This window comes from Bufo gargarizans, chromosome 6 (genome assembly GCF_014858855.1).
Source record: "Bufo gargarizans isolate SCDJY-AF-19 chromosome 6, ASM1485885v1, whole genome shotgun sequence".
Lineage (NCBI taxonomy): Eukaryota > Metazoa > Chordata > Amphibia > Anura > Bufonidae > Bufo > Bufo gargarizans.
The window spans coordinates 181172651-181189099 of NC_058085.1; positions in this window are offsets into that span (position 1 = coordinate 181172651).

Genomic DNA, 16449 nt, shown 5'->3' on the forward strand with positions numbered 1-16449 from the left:
GGTCGTAAACTGCTGTATGGCCACATGGCAGGGCGCAAGGGAAAGGAACGCCACATGGTTTTTGGAAGGCAGATTTTGCTGGACTGGTTTTTTGACACCATTTGAAGCCCCCCTGATGCACCCCTAGAGTATAAACTTCAAAAAAGTGACCCCATTTAAGAAACTACACCCCACAACAGTTAATGGCAAATGGAGATAAGATTTCATTTAAGAAACTATGGGATAAGGTGGCAGTTTTGTTGGTACTATTTTAGAGGGTACATATGATTTTTGGTTGCTCTATATTACACTTTTTGTAAGGCAAGGTAAAAAAAATAGAAATTCTTAAATTTCATCTCCATTTGCCATTAACTCTTGTGGAACACCTAAAGGGTTAACAAAGTTTGTAAAAACAGTTTTGAATACCTTGAGGGGTGTAGTTTCTTAAATGGGGTCACTTTTGTGGAGTTTCTACTCTAGGGGTGCATCAGGAGGGCTTCAAGTGGGACATGGTGTCAAAAAAACAATCCAGCAAAATCTGCCTCCCAAAAACCATATGGCGTTCCTTTCCTTCTGCGCCCTGCCATGTGGCCATACAGCAGTTTACGACTACACATGGAATGTTTCTGTAAACTACAGAATCAGAGCAATAAATATTAAGTTTTGTTTGACTTTTAACCCTTGCTTTGTTACTGGAAAAAATGGATTAAAATGGAAAATTTGCACAAAAATAGCTGTTTTGGCACCGTTTTTATTTTTTGTATTTACAACGTTTATCTGAGAGGTTATATCATGTGCTATTTTTATAGAGCATGTTGTTACTGGACGCGACAATACCAAATATGACTACTACTTTAGTTTTTTGTTTCTCCACATTCTGAAAGCCATAGTTTATTTTTGATTTTTTGGGCTACCGTATTATGTGGGGGTTCATTTTTTGCGGGATGAGATGACATTTGATTGGCAATATTTTGGGGTGCATATGACTTTTTGATCACTTGCTATTACACTTTTTGTGATGTAAGGTGCAAAAATAGCTTTTTTGACACAGTTTATATTTTTTCTTTTTTTCACAGTGTTCACCTGAGGGGTTAGGTCATGTGAAATTTTTATAGAGCAGGTTCTTACGGAAGTGGCAATACTTAATATGTCTACTGTTTTTTATTTATGCAAATTTTACACAATATTTTTTAAACAAACAAAAATCATGTTTTAGTGTCTCCATAGTCTGAGAGCCATATTTTTTTTATTTTTTGGGCGATTGTCTTAGGTAGGGGCTCATTTTTTGCAGGATGAGGTGACAGTTAGATTGGTACTATTTTGGGGGGCATATGCCTTTTTGATCGCTTGGTGTTGCACTTTTAGTGTTGTAAGGTGACAAAAAAAATTTCTTTAGCACAGTTTATATTTTATATTTTTGACGGTGTTCACCTGAGAGTAAGGTCATATGATATTTTTATAGAGCCGGTCATTACGGATGTGGCAATATCTAATATGTATACTTTCTTTTATTTATTTAAGTTTTACACAATAATATCATTTTTGAAAGAAAAAAAATATCATGTTTTAGTGTCTCCATAGTCTGAGAGCCCAAGTTTTTTTTAATTTTTGGGGCGATTGTCTTAGGTAGGCAGGGTCGGTGCAACCATATAGTTGAACTAAGCATTCGCCTAGGGCGCCGGCCTGCTGGGGGCGCCCTGGTGGGCTCCACCTGACTGGGGCTGCAGCCCTGGGCAAGCGGCTCTTGAGCCGCCCCAGGCGGCGTTACAGGGGGGCCAGGAGGTGGAGCTACTTCTTAAATATGGCAGAGCAGGCATCTGCTTACCCTGATGGCAGGTGCCTGCTCTGCCAGTAAATTACCAGAGGAAAGGAGGCGGGCGGCAAGGGAGGCTGTTCTAGCAGCTCCCCACTCCTCCCTCGTGCTCCCTCTGTGATGACGGAATATGACGCCATTCCGGCCCCGGCATACTAAACGGCGCGCTTTAGGACTGAGGGGCTGCACCACACTGGACCCCAGGGAGGTGAGTGTTTAAGTGTTTGACTGAGTAAGTGTCTGACTGTGTATTTATGTCAGTGAGTAAGTGTACAGTACAGACCAAAAGTTTGGACACACCTTCTCATTCAAAGAGTTTTCTTTATTTTCATGCCCATGAAAATTGTAGATTCATACTGAAGGCATCAAAACTATGAATTAACACATGTGGAATTATATACATAAAAAAGTGTGAAACAACTGAAAATATGTCATATTCTAGGTTCTTCAAAGTAGCCACCTTTTGCTTTGTTTACTGCTTTGCACACTCTTGGCATTCTCTTGATGAGCTTCAAGAGGTAGTCACCTGAAATGGTCTTCCAACAGTCTTGAAGGAGTTCCCAGAGATGCTTAGCACTTGTTGGCCCTTTTGCCTTCACTCTGCGGTCCAGCTCACCCCAAACCATCTCAATAGGGTTCAGGTCCGGTGACTGCAGAGGCCGCACCCCATCACTCTCCTTCATGGTGAAATAGCCCTTACACAGCCTGGAGGTGTGTTTGGGGTCATTGTCCTGTTGAAAAATAAATGATGGTCCAACTAAACACAAACCGGATGGAATAGCATGCCGCTGCAAGATGCTGTGGTAGCCATGCTGGTTCAGTATGCCTTCAATTTTGAATAAATCCCCAACAGTGTCACCAGCAAAGCACCCCCACACCATCACACCTCCTCCTCCATGCTTCACGGTGGGAACCAGGCATGTAGAGTCCATCCGTTCACCTTTTCTGCGTCGCACAAAGACACGGTGGTTGGAACCAAAGATCTCAAATTTGGACTCATCAGACCAAAGCACAGATTTCCACTGGTCTAATGACCATTTCTTGTGTTCTTTAGCCCAAACAAGTCTCTTCTGCTTGTTGCCTGTCCTTAGCAGTGGTTCCCTAGCAGATATTCTACCATGAAGGCCTGATTCACACAGTCTCCTCTTAACAGTTGTTCTAGAGATGTGTCTGCTGCTAGAACTCTGTGTGGCATTGACCTGGTCTCTAATCTGAGCTGCTGTTAACCTGCGATTTCTGAGGCTGGTGACTGGGATGAACTTATCCTCCGCAGCAGAGGTGACTCTTGGTCTTCCTTTCCTGGGGCGGTCCGCATGTGAGCCAGTTTCTTTGTAGCGCTTGATGGTTTTTGTGACTGCACTTGGGGACACTTTCAAAGTTTTCCCAATTTTTCGGACTGACTGACCTTCATTTCTTAAAGTAATGATGGCCACTCGTTTTTCTTTACTTAGCTGCTTTTTTCTTGCCATAATACAAATTCTAACAGTCTATTCAGTAGGACTAGAAATCCCACTTATTAAACCTGACAGGGCACACCTGTGAAGTGAAAACCATTTGAGGTGACTACCTCTTGAAGCTCATCAAGAGAATGGCAAGAGTGTGCAAAGCAGTAATCAAAGCAAAAGGTGGCTACTTTGAAGAACCTAGAATATGACATATTTTCAGTTGTTTCACACTTTTTTGTTATGTATATAATTCCACATGTGTTAATTCATAGTTTTGATGCCTTCAGTGTGAATCTACCATTTTCATAGTCATGAAAATAAAGAAAACTCTTTGAATGAGAAGGTGTGTCCAAACTTTTGGTCTGTACTGTATGTATGTCTGTCTTTCTGTTAGTAAATGTATGTGTGTCTGTCATTGAGTGTCTGTGTGTGTATGTCAGTGAGTGGGTGTATGTCAGTGAGTGTGGATGTCTGTCGGTCAGTAAGTGTCTGTGTGTTTGTCAGTGAGTATGTGTATGTTTGTCAGTGAGTATATGTGTGTGTTTGCCTGCCAGTGAGTGAGTGTCTGTCAGTGAGTTTCTGTGTGTGTGTGTTTCAGTGGGTAGGTGTATGTCTGTCAGTGAGTGTCTGTCAGTGAGTGAGTGTATGTGTGTCTGTCGGTGAGTGTATGTGTGTCTGTCTGTCAGTGAGTGAGTGACATGAGGGGGCGGCAAAAATCCTTGCACCGGCCTTTTGTGGGATGAGATGACGGTTTCATTGGCACTATTTTGGGGTGCATATGACTTTTTGATCGCTTGCTGTTACACTTTTTGTGATGTAAAGTGACAAAAAATGGCTTTTGAGACCGTTTTCATATTATTATTTTTTTTTTTTTAGATGTTCACCCGAGGGGTTAGGTCATGTGGTATTTTTATATAGTGATACCTAATATGTCTACTTACTTTATTTGGGGAAAATTACGTGTTTTTTTAAACTTTTATTTCACTTAATTTTTTTGTCCCACTTTGGGACTTCAACTTTTGGGGGTCTGACCCCTTTTATAATGCATTCCAATACTACTGTATTGGAATGTATTGGCTGTAAGTGTAATACAGTGTGTATTATACATACAGCTTCCTGTCTGTGAGATCCAGGAGGCTGGATCTCTCAGGCTCTCCCCCGGAAGGCAGCCCCGATGCCTAAGGAAGGCATTGCGCTGCCTTCCCTGTTTTGAGTCACAGCAGCACGGGGACCCGATGGCAGCTCTGATCCCTGCCCGACATTCCACGTGCCGCGGTCAGCACTGACCGCGGCACATCAAGGGTTAATGCGCCGGCATTGGTGATTTCACTGATGCCAGTGCATACAGCAGGGGTCCGGCTATCAGTGACTGCCGGACCCCTGCTGCTGATCGGGCAGGTGTAGCTCCTGTACCTGCCCGATGACCATGAAGTACATGTACACCACGGGTCTTTAAGTCCCGGACAGAAATGACGTACATGTACGTCATGGGTCCTAAAGGGGTTAAAGCAAAGAATTAGGATATTCTTGAATGACCAAGTCAGTCACCTGATCTGAACCCGATAGAGCATGCATTTCACTTGTTAAACACTAAACTTAAGACAGAAAGGCCCACAACCAAACAGCAACTGAAAACCGCTGCAGTAAAGGCCTGGCAGAGCATTAAAAAGGAGGAAACACAGCGTCTGGTGATGTCCATGAGGTCAAGACTTCAGGCAGTCATTGCCAACAAATGGTTTTCAACCAAGTATTAGAAATTAACATGTTATTTACAATTATTTAATTTGTCCAATTACTTTTGAACCCCAGAAATGAAGGGATTGAGTTTAAAAATGCTTTAGTTCCTCACATTTTTATGCAATCTGAACTTCAACTGCATCTGAATTGTTTTCTTCAAAATCCATAGTGGTTATGTCTAGAACAAAAATTAGAAAAATGTTGTCTATATCCAAATATATATGGACCTAGCATTGGATCAGCTGAAGACATACCGTCTTGGCGTCAATTAATTCCATTAGCACCTCTGAGGTAACAGGCAAGCAGTACGGTTTGGCCTTTTGTCTGCAAACAACATTATTTGCTCCTCCGTCTACAACATCCTGTGTCTAATAGGTTCTCATCTGTCCCAAAAAGTGGTATTATCACTCATAACTCCAAACAACTATGTTATATTGTGACATCATAAAAATGATTATGACATCATAAGATATGATTGAAACTTCCTATTGTGGCATCATAAGAAATGATTAAGACATCATTAGACATGATTGTGACACCATAAAGGTATATTCAAATATCAATTTTCCCCATCAGAATAATATGCAACAGAATCCTTGGATTGCTGCCACAGACTTGCAGTTGTATATGCTGCGGATTGAGACCCAATTAATGGGGCTAATGTATGTGTGGCCACTACGGTTTCTGCAGAAAAAAAGAGACATATCAAAATTTTTGGGGAATGTAAAAATACAGCACCAACCATGCCGAATTCTAATTGAAACCAATGGAAGATGGTTTAGGAGTGTTTTCCATGCTAAAATCCACAACAGGGAAACTGTGAACATAGCCTAAGACTTGACATCATAGCACATGACTGTGACATATGTGACAAAAATGGCAGATGAAGTGTGAATTAAGTTTTATATTTGAACAAAACTGAATACAAACGTAATCAACAAACTCTCCAGATCATATAAGTCAAGCTTTTTCTCTCTTAAGCCAAGTTTTGCTTTTGTTATTTTTTTTGCAAAATTTCATTTAACTTTTAGCCACGTGAACCACACAATAAGATACTTAAAAAAACTGCCGAGGCCAGCATGTCCACGTGTCATGTCTCACAAAAGGATGTTTGTGACAAAAAATGAGGCTGTGTCAAGTGTTGTGTGAGTAATGTGAGGTGATTGTGTGCCCCAACCAGGAGAGAGTGCATTATAGCGCGCATAATTCTGGAAAACAAACATGCTGAATGTGAGGGTTAATGTGACAGCAGAGCCCTGTGCAGAGAGTCCAGGCAGCAGTTCCAAGAGCCTGTGCAACTCCTTTAGTACATAATAGGTATTGTTGTACAGGCTCTATCAAACTCCATGTGTATGAAAATATCCTCCCCATATGAATGTTAGCAGAGAAGACCTGTGTATGCCTCATGAAATATGCGGCATACAAGAGTTACAGCAGAGGACTCCTTTCGTTGGCTCAAAAACCCCATATGTAATTTCAGCCTTTAGTCTACTATTATTCTACACTACATAGCACTCTGCCATTAACCCTCAGTGACATGATATTACGTCAATTACAAGGTCATGTGATTCCATTATAGCCTCATGCACACGACCGTTGTTGTGTTCCGTTCCGCAAAATGGGGTTCAGTTGTTCCGTGATCCGTTTCCGTTTTTGTTTCCGTGTATCTTCCTTTATTTTTGGAGGATCACTAGACATGAAGGAAAGTAAAAAAAAGTCAAGTTCGCCATGCAAATGATAGGAAAAAAACAGACGCGGACGACAATCTTGTGTGCCTCCGTGTTTTTTCACGGACCCATTGACTTGAATGGGTCCGCAAACCGTTTTCCGTGAAAAAAATAGGACAGGTTATATTTTTTTGACGGACTGGAACCACGGATCACGGACGCGGATGACAAACGGTGCATCAGCTGTGTTTTCAACGAACCCATTGAAAGTCAATGGGTCCACAGAAAATCACGATTAAAACGGAACAACGGACACGGAATTAAACAACGGTCGTGTGCATGAGGCCTAAAGGTGTGTTTCAGATATACTTGCAAGAATGTGATTTACATGTTGAAGATTAGAGATGAGTGAATTTTTCAAAAATTCTATTTGGCTGGTTCGCCAAATTTTCTGAAGAAATTGGGTTCAATCCGAATTTATTTGCGGCGAATCGCGTTAAATTATTTTTTATTTCCTGGCCGCAGAGAGCTATTATAGTGGTGTAGAACACTGTGCCTTGCAGTAACACGCATAGGGAGTCTGCTCTGGTAGTGAAATAATACTGTGAGTAAGTATGACATGCAGATGACAGGCGTCGCTCTTAGAATCACTGCATACTTCACTTATTTGGGCAGTCACGGGGCCAAAACTGATAAAAAAAAACTCAAGTATGAACTCAGCCTTACAGGTCAATGTTAGCGCCAAGAGAAAGCGCACTCCTTTTACACTGTCGTCAGCTGATTACACATAGTTGTCTACAGAACCTGTTCTATTAAACGCTTATACAAGTAGAGCTCTCCGACAGAGTGGAGAGGGTGTCAGCAGGAAGTTTGTGTTGACATCACTGATTATTTTGCACTTCCTCTGATCCATCAGAACAATAACCCCCAAAAAACTGTTCCTGTCTATGAAGCATCCTCCATCACTCGGTCAGCATTTGGTCAGTAATCCATCAGTATTGCTAATGCCAAAAAAACAGGAGTGGATCCAAAACAGAAATGTTTTGTACCCACTCCTGCTTTTGGCTACCAAATCATAAGCCAATTCTGATGGCTAATACTCGCCACAAAAGGCTTTAGAACATATAACTGCATCGCTGAACGGCAAATATTTTTTTATTTTGCAACTTATACACACCACAAAAGGCTTTTGAACATATAACTGCACCCCTGAACAGCAAATATATATTTATTTTGCCACTAATACATGCCACAAAAGGCTTTAGAACATATAACTGCACCACTGAACGGCAAATATATATTTTTTTTGCCACTTATACATGTCACAAAAGGCTTTAGAACATATAATTGCACCACTGAACGACAAATATATTTTTCTTCTGCCACTTACACATGCCATAAAAAGCCATAGAACATATAACTGCATTTTGGTTTGTTTAGGGGTAAAGGAGTGTGCAAGGTGGAGCTGGGTGTGGCCTCATGGCTCTTCTTATACTGGAGTTGTGAGCTCGGGGTTAGTTGTATGTCTGCCTTTGTATGAGTAGGAGCTTTGCTCCTCTCTGGATGTTTCACCCGTTAGGGCCTCCTTGTGGAACATCAAGGTCTTTAGTGATGTCTCCCTATGTTCTGCTCCTTTTTCCCTACCTTACCTGTTGTTATGTTTGGTGTGGGTTTGTTTAGGGGATTTGTTGTTATGTCTAGTTTGGTGTTCTATGTCTGGTATGTTTGGTGTATTGCCCGGCACGGTTGCTAGACTTCCCCTTGTTTGTCTGTACCTCCGGTGAGGGGGTAACAGGGGTTCCTCAGAGAGGGAACCACAAGTCAGCAAGCAGTAGTTGTTCCACCCAGTCGTTGTGGCAGGTAAGTACTGTTGTTCCATTGCTTGTCGTTTTGCGCTGGGCTCTTACCTGCTGCTATGTGTTGTTGATTGCTGTCTGCTCCTTCCTAGTTGCTAGGCCTGTATAAGACTCCGGTTCATCTGTGTTGTGGATGAACCAGTCTTCTCTTATTCCTGACTCCTATTTTAGGTATCGTTAGGGTCAGAAGGCCCCAGGTTCCGGAGTATGAGCCCCCCTACCATCGAGGCCGGCTCATACTGTTAGGAGGTGAGGGATAGGATGAGGGTGGCAAGCACACCTATATGTACCACGTAATCAAGGCGGTCAATAAGATAGGAAGGGCAAAAGTGCAAAGGAATGCTACTCCCAGGATAAAATAGGAGCACATTCACACTTGAAGGTGCCACTCCCTCAAGCATATACTACATAAACAAAAAACATCACAGAAAAAACAAAGATAAAAACATTCTGCACGGTATGATAAATAAATGTGCGGATGTCCCTGGCCATATTCATGAAAAAAGTCACAGAAATAAGGTAATAATGCACTTAATAAAATAGATGCGGAGGTCTTTCCGAAGTTTCTGCAAATATTGCGGGACTTACTTCGTGAAGCCTCTATCACGTCACTTTGTTTGTATAAATTACTGCATCAAAATACAAAGCTGAACTCTGCTTCGTTCATGAGGCATGAAGCCGAATTCGGCTTAGTATTTTGAGACCGTAATTTATGCCAATAAACAAACTGACATGTGATAAAGGCAGACAAAGTAAGTTTCGCAATATTTGCAGAAACTTCGGAAAGACCTCCTTGGAGGCAATACATTTTACAGTAGGAGGTAGCCCATATTATTAACAAAGTTTTTAACTGAATCGGGTTCAGCTACAGCAATCCAAACACAATTCGCTCAACCCTAATTAAAGGTAGTCTGTCACCACCATTGGCCATATACAGCACTTACATTGTCCTATCGCACACCTATACATGAATGTAATGGTACCTTTGTTATTTTTTTTACACTTGCAGAAGCTGTAAAAATGACATTTAATTCATATGCAAATGAGCACTCGCTAGTGCCCAGGAGTGGCGTTCACTAACTGCAAGTGCAGGATCTTGGCCGGACCGAAGGATGACGCATGGGATTAGGAGTAGTCCTATCCACTCCTGAGGCTGAGCATTGTGGCTACTTCTTGTATCCAGGGGGAGGTGACGCAGTGGAACGCAGCTGGAACAGTTTCAATCAAGTAGAAAAAATGTCATATCAATACAGATATCTGTCATAAAAAAAATACTGATTTGATTTTTATATTGAATAGAACATAAAATTTCAGCAAGAAACTGAGACAAAAATATATTTCCAATACAAGGCCTCTTTCACACAAGCGTGACGGATTAGGTCCGGATGCGTTCAGGGTGCGTTCAGTGAAACTCGCACCATTTTGCAAGCAAGTTCAGTCAGTTTTGTCTGCAATTGCGTTCAGTTGTTTAGTTTTTTCCGCACACGAATGTAATGCGTTTTGATGCTTTTTTCATGCGCGTGATAAAAAACTGAAGGTTTACAAACAACATCTCCTAGCAACCATCAGTGAAAAACGCATTGTATCTGCACTTGTTTCCGGATGCAATGTGTTTTTCACTGAAGCCCCAGTCACTTCTATGGGCCCAGGGCTGCGTGAAAAACACCAAATATAGAACATGCTGCGTTTTTGACACAACACAGAACTGATGCGTGAAAAAAAACGCTCATGTACACAGACATATTGAAATGAATGGGTCAGGATTCAGTGTGGGTGCTATGCGTTCATGTCACACACTGCATCCGCGCGGAAAACTTGCTCATGTGAAAGGGGCCTAATAGACCTCGCATTGTCCAAAATGTGCACAGTCAGTCGTACAAGCCTATTTTATTTCAAGCTTTGCTTGATCCGTTTAAATACAGCTTCTTAAATCCTGGCGCCCTGGTCTCCTCTGAAGCTGCTGCCAGCATCAGGATCTAAAGGGGTTGTCCAACTTCACAGCTGAACCCGGACATACCCTTATTTTCACCCTGGCAGCATCCCTGAGCCTAGCATTGGAGCATCTCATGCTCTGATGCGCTCCCTTGCCCTGCGCTAGATTGCGCAGGGCACGGGCTCCTTTGTTTGTCATAACACACTGCTGGGCGAAAACTTCAGTGACGTCACCGGCTCTGATGGGCGGGCTTTAGCGCTGCCCTAGCTGTTTTACTGGCAGCATGAACTGCTCCGATGCTCAAGTCAGGGGGGCTGCCTAGGTGAAAATGGAGGTATGTCCGGGTTTAGCTCTGAACCCAGACAACCCCTTTAATGCTGTGAAAGACTGAAAATGCAGTATAAAATGATGTGTGAAAAGGGAGCAGTCCCATGAAAAAGTTAAAAATAAATTGTCTTTGATGTAGCAGGATGAAGGCAACAAAAAAGAAAGCATGAGGTTTTGTTCATCTGTGCTTAAATTGTCACTAACTTTTCACACAACTGTGCATAAATCAATTCTACAAGCAGGGTCGTAGCTATAGGGTAGCTATAGGGGAAGCGGCTGCTTTGGGCCTGAACTCAGAAGGGGTCCACCCAGGAGGAGGACTAAAAGATTTTATAATTGTCAGACCCCCACCAACAGTATTATAAAATTACATTATATACAGAGACACTGTAGGAAAAGGATGGAGCGGCTGCCGGACGTCATCCGAGAGAACGATCATGACTAGCCGCAGGAGTGCGGGTTGCATGGGAGGAGGAGTTTGCGAAGAAGTTGCTGGGGGGGGGGCGTTACAAAATTTGCTGTTGGGCCCAGTGATTTCTAGTTATGGCACTGTCTACAAGCAACCATAAGAAACTTTGTAATATGTCCCACACCTTGCTAATTTGCATTTCACTTAAAAAAAAAAATCCTAAATTCATCCAGAATAGATAAGCTCCACAGAAGGATCATATAACATATGTAAATACAAGTCTATGGAGAGGGGAGGGGGGAGGATTTAGAAATTGCTGAGTGAGACAGGAGGCACTAAATAGACTGCTGCAGCTACATAGAAAGTTTATATCACAGCACAAGTGCTTTATTCACAAGCATACAGGTCAGTACTTCTCTGCAATGTCCTCCATGATCCTGTTGAAAGATTAGGTATGCTTTAATCTTATATCTTTAATGAAAGTCATATTACTGTACTGACTCCATAATCCAAATGGAACATGATGGACCATTGGACCCAATTCACTTATGAGGGGACACATAGAGGTTCCAAAGAGGATTCTTTGCAAAATAGTGCTGAATCCTGCAGCTTCACTATTCTTGCCCAGTCCTTGGTTCTGAGTCTTGTGGTTTGTAGTTAGTTTTCTCTTTTTCTTTACCTTGTCCTGCTCAGCCCCTCTCAGGTTTAGTTTTTTGTCTCTGGGTCCTAGAGTCCTCTTTCTGTTGTCTTAGAGTCAGTATGTCAGGTGAGGGTTTTCCATATATCGTGCCTTGGAAAAGTACTCACCCCCCTTGAGTTTTTTCATGTTTTGTTACATTACAGCCTTACGTTCAATGTTTTGTTAATCTGATTTTTTTTTTTGATGGATCAGAAAACAATAGTCTAGGTTGGTTACGTGAAATGAGAAAAATATATAAATAAAACTATTGTTTAGAGATAGAAAACAAAAAATTGGCATGTGCGTATGTATTCACCCCCTTTGTCAGGAAGCCAATAAAAAGTTCTGGTGCAACCGATTACCTTCAGAAGTCACATAATTAGTGAAATGATGTCCACCTGTGTGCAATCTAAGTGTCACATGATCTGTCATTACATATACACACCTTTTTTGAAAGGCCCCAGAGGCTGCAACACCTAAGCTAGAGGCATCACTAACCAAACACTGCTATGAAGACCAAGGAACTCTCTAAACAAGAGATTGCTGTTCACAAGCGCAAACCATCCAACTTGAAGGAGCTGGAGCAGTTTTGCAAGGAGGAATGGACAAAAATCACAGTGGTTAGATGTGGCAACCTCAAAGAGACTTATCCAAAGCAACTTGGAGATGTGATTGCCGCAAAAGATGGCTCTACAAAGTATTGACTTTTTCTGTTATTTTGTCCTATTTGTTGTTTGCGTCACAATAAAAAATAAATAAATACATCTTCAAAGTTGTGGACATGTTCTGTAAATTAAATGATGCAAATCCTGAAACAATCCATGTTAATTTCAGGTTGTGAGGCACCACAATTATGAAAAAAGTCAAGGTGGATAAATACTTTTGCAAGGCACTATATATATAGCTTTAGGGACAATGGGTCAGTGATATTTTTAATACATGCATAAGAAGTTTTTTTTTTTATCTTTCTCTTTTTATTTTGTTTAACAACAACAAAAAGCATTTAAGTACATATACACTAGATCTTTAGAAAAGTCAGAACCAGTGCAACTGGTCAATAGAGCTATAAATCGTGAGTCACAAGTATAACCTAAAGCAAAATCAGGAATAAAGGTCTTCCAACCTAACTTATCACGCATTGTGAATCTACGAATTCTTATACATTTTTGATTCCAAAATCTGGGTATACCAAACATCAACATAAAGGAAAAAACAAAAAGTCGAGCATGTTCACTCCATAAGCAAGCCTGACATAAGCTTAAATCCATATACCGCTTAATGCTATGTCTAACCTCACACAACATTCACCTGTTCAGATACCAACAGAATGTTGTAGTAGGGCAGAGCAGTTTGGCCCCTAACTTGTCTGTTCCCAAGGTTCCAGCATACCCTTAAACCCTAATTTCTAGTTAGGGGGGTCCCTGAACACTCTGATCGGAGTGAGTGTCCTTCCTCTGCTGTGTTTCAATATGTGTCAACCATGGTTGCCAAGTGTTTAAGAAACCTTGCCTGTTATGAGTCTCCCAACTCGCCAACTCCTCCATTCTGCACAGGTGGTTCATTTTCTCGTACCACAAGGATACGTTTGGCGGATCGGGAGATCTCCACAGCGCTGGGATGAGTAGCTTGGCAGCCATAATCATATGTGTCTGTAAGTTATTTTTATGGGGAGTGAAGTTGCCTTCGGGCTTCCATAACAATACGAGTGGGGCAGTGAGTGTTAAGTGACCTGGGCATATCCTATTAATGATGTCATCAACGGTACCCCAAAACTGCCTGATTTTCGGGCAGGACCACCAGATGTGAGATAGGCTGCCTGTACCCTCCAGACACCTCCAACAGTCACTTGATTTACTTAAGTGAATTTTATATAGGAATTCAGGTGTGCGATACCATCTAGTAAGAGTTTTAAGTGAATTCTCTTGCACCCTGACGCATCTGGAGAATCCATGTGAGTGTGACAGTATGAAGGATCTACTAGATTCTTCCAAACTTATACCTAGTTCCCTTTCCGAGTCTCTCAAGTAAGAGGGAGGTGCATCATCTCTTTTCTCTAAGATCTGTCTATATATCAGTGAAAGGCTCTTAGGTGGTAATCTTGGTAATAAGACCATGGTCTCCAACCATGAGGGGTCCGTCATCGGAAGGTGTTTAGATGACTTAAACCTCCTGCACGTAACCTCAAAATCCGATCTTTGTATATCAGTACCAACTCTCGGCGATTCACCTCGGAGGGATCTGTAATAATCAGAGGAGATGGACAACCTCGAGAGATCGCCCAATCTGAGCTCAGATTGGTTAGTCTCAATCACCCTGTCAGAGAGTACATAAGGCAAAGCATCAAGAGGGGTTACTGGGGATAAGCGGCCTTTACTGAGGTTTAGCGCAGGAGACCTCTGGCACCCCTTAATAGTGCTACTGGTAATAACACTTATAAGCCCCGAGGTACCTGATGCAGGAACTTTGTGCCAAAGCAAATGTCTTTAATCCGTCTCAGTTGGGTGGGGGTTAATGAAACTCATATGGCCTCGGATTTCTCAAGATTAATTTTAAAATTGGAGATCTCTCCAAAGGTTCTGAAGGTATTTAATATCCGTGTCATGGCTTCATTAGGGTTGGTAATCATAAGTAGCAAATAGTCGGCAAAGGCTGCCATCTTGTGTGTGTCTCCAGTTGGATTCCTTTGATATCAGAATCTTGTCTAAATTTCAACAGTAAGGTTTCGAGGACTAATATAAAAAGAGTTGGGGAGAGAGGGCAGCCCTGCCTAGTACCATTCCTAATAATAAAAGGGTCAGATAGGAAGCCGTTTACCATAATGCGTGCTGTGGGATCTGAGTACAAGGAGAAGATAGCTGCTATGAATTCCGCTGGGAAACCAAGCGCTAGTAATGCGCTACGCATGTAAGTCCATCCTACTCTGTCAAATGCCTTTTCGGCATCGGTCCCCAATAGGACTAAAAGGCATGTTTTTCTTCCTGGCATAACAGACCGCGTTTACCACCCGGCTGATATTATGCCTACCCTCTCTACCTGACACAAATGCTACTTGTTCCTCTCCCACAAGCCCAGGTAACAAAACGGCCATGCAGTGACTTAGTAGTTTAGCCCACCATTTTAAATCAGTGTTAAGGAGCGAAATTGGACGATAGCTTCCACATGCTTCTGGATCTTTCCCCTCTTTGAGGATAATAGTGATATTTGCCACCTGGGCCTGTGGAGGAAGAGCCAAACCACAAAGCAGGGAATTACATAGCTTAGTAAAGTATGGGATCAATATTTCAGTAAATTTCTTATAATATACTATAGGGAGACCATCCGGTCCTGGGCTTTTCCCTGATGAAATGCTATGGAGAACTTTAGCAACTTCATCCTCTGTAAACGGTTTTAGTAGCTCTGTTTTATCCTCGGCAGACAAGGTAGGCATAGCAATGGATTTGAAAAAATCGTTAATGCAGGATTGCAGGGGAATATTATCACGGGTTTCAGTCTCACCCTCTTCCTCCAGGTTATATAGAGAGGTGTAAAACCTACAGAATTCTTTCGCAATTGCTGGGCTAGCAGTTAATCTATGTCCTTCCTTAGATTTAATTACCGGGATAAAGGATTTATTCCTCTGGGCCTTCAACAGGTTCGACATTAATTTGGAACCTTTGTCTCCATGGGAGTAATATTTAAAACGCAATGCCTGAAGTATTTTAGCCGATTTAACATTCAGTTTATCCTTTAGTTGAGAACTAAGGGATTTTAGTTGATTCAGTACCTAGTCAGTCTGGGCTGTTTTGTGTAATTTTTCCAATGTGGAAATTTACAAGAGCAGGGAATCTATAATCTGGGTCCTTTGTCGTTTGACTTTGGATCCTAAGCTAATAAATGCCCCTCTTACTCCTGCCTTGTGGGCTTCCCACAAAATCGGGCTTGTAATCTGAGGGGTCTCATTCAGACTAAAGTAATCTAAGAGTACCTTATTAACCCGTTCCCTATGCGCATTCTTCTCTAATAAAGTGGTGTTCAACCTCCAGGACCAGGACTTCCCGGGCATGTCTCTGAGTTGTAACTTCATGCTCACAGGGGCATGATCCGAAATCGTGATAGACCCTATGGAAGCATTCATAACCGTGGGTATAGCACTGTTAGAGAGAAACACATAATCAAGGCGCTGGTAGGTGCCATGGACCTTAGAGAAAAAGGTAAAGTCCTTAACCTCCGGGTGAAATAATCTCCACACATCAGATAGACCCACGTCTGTCAGAGCTACTTGAAATCTACCTTTTTGTTTCTCTGATAGATGAGGAGTGGCAGACGTGGAATCTACCACATGATCCAATGTGAGATTAAAATCCCCTCCTAATATTAAGATTTCTTCAGCAAAGATTTTCAAGGAATCTAGCATCTGAAGGAGCCATTTAATCTGTCCCTTATTCGGGGCATAGATAGCGGCTAAGGTGACCAATGAATTTAGGATTTTCCCCATAATAAACAGAAATGCTTACTAGTCATATTGGGAACGTGGTTGTGTCTGTAATGCATCTCTTGTAAAAACACAATATCTGGATTTTCTTTCCTAAGTGTATGGTACACCTGGCTATGTTTCTGTGGTATAT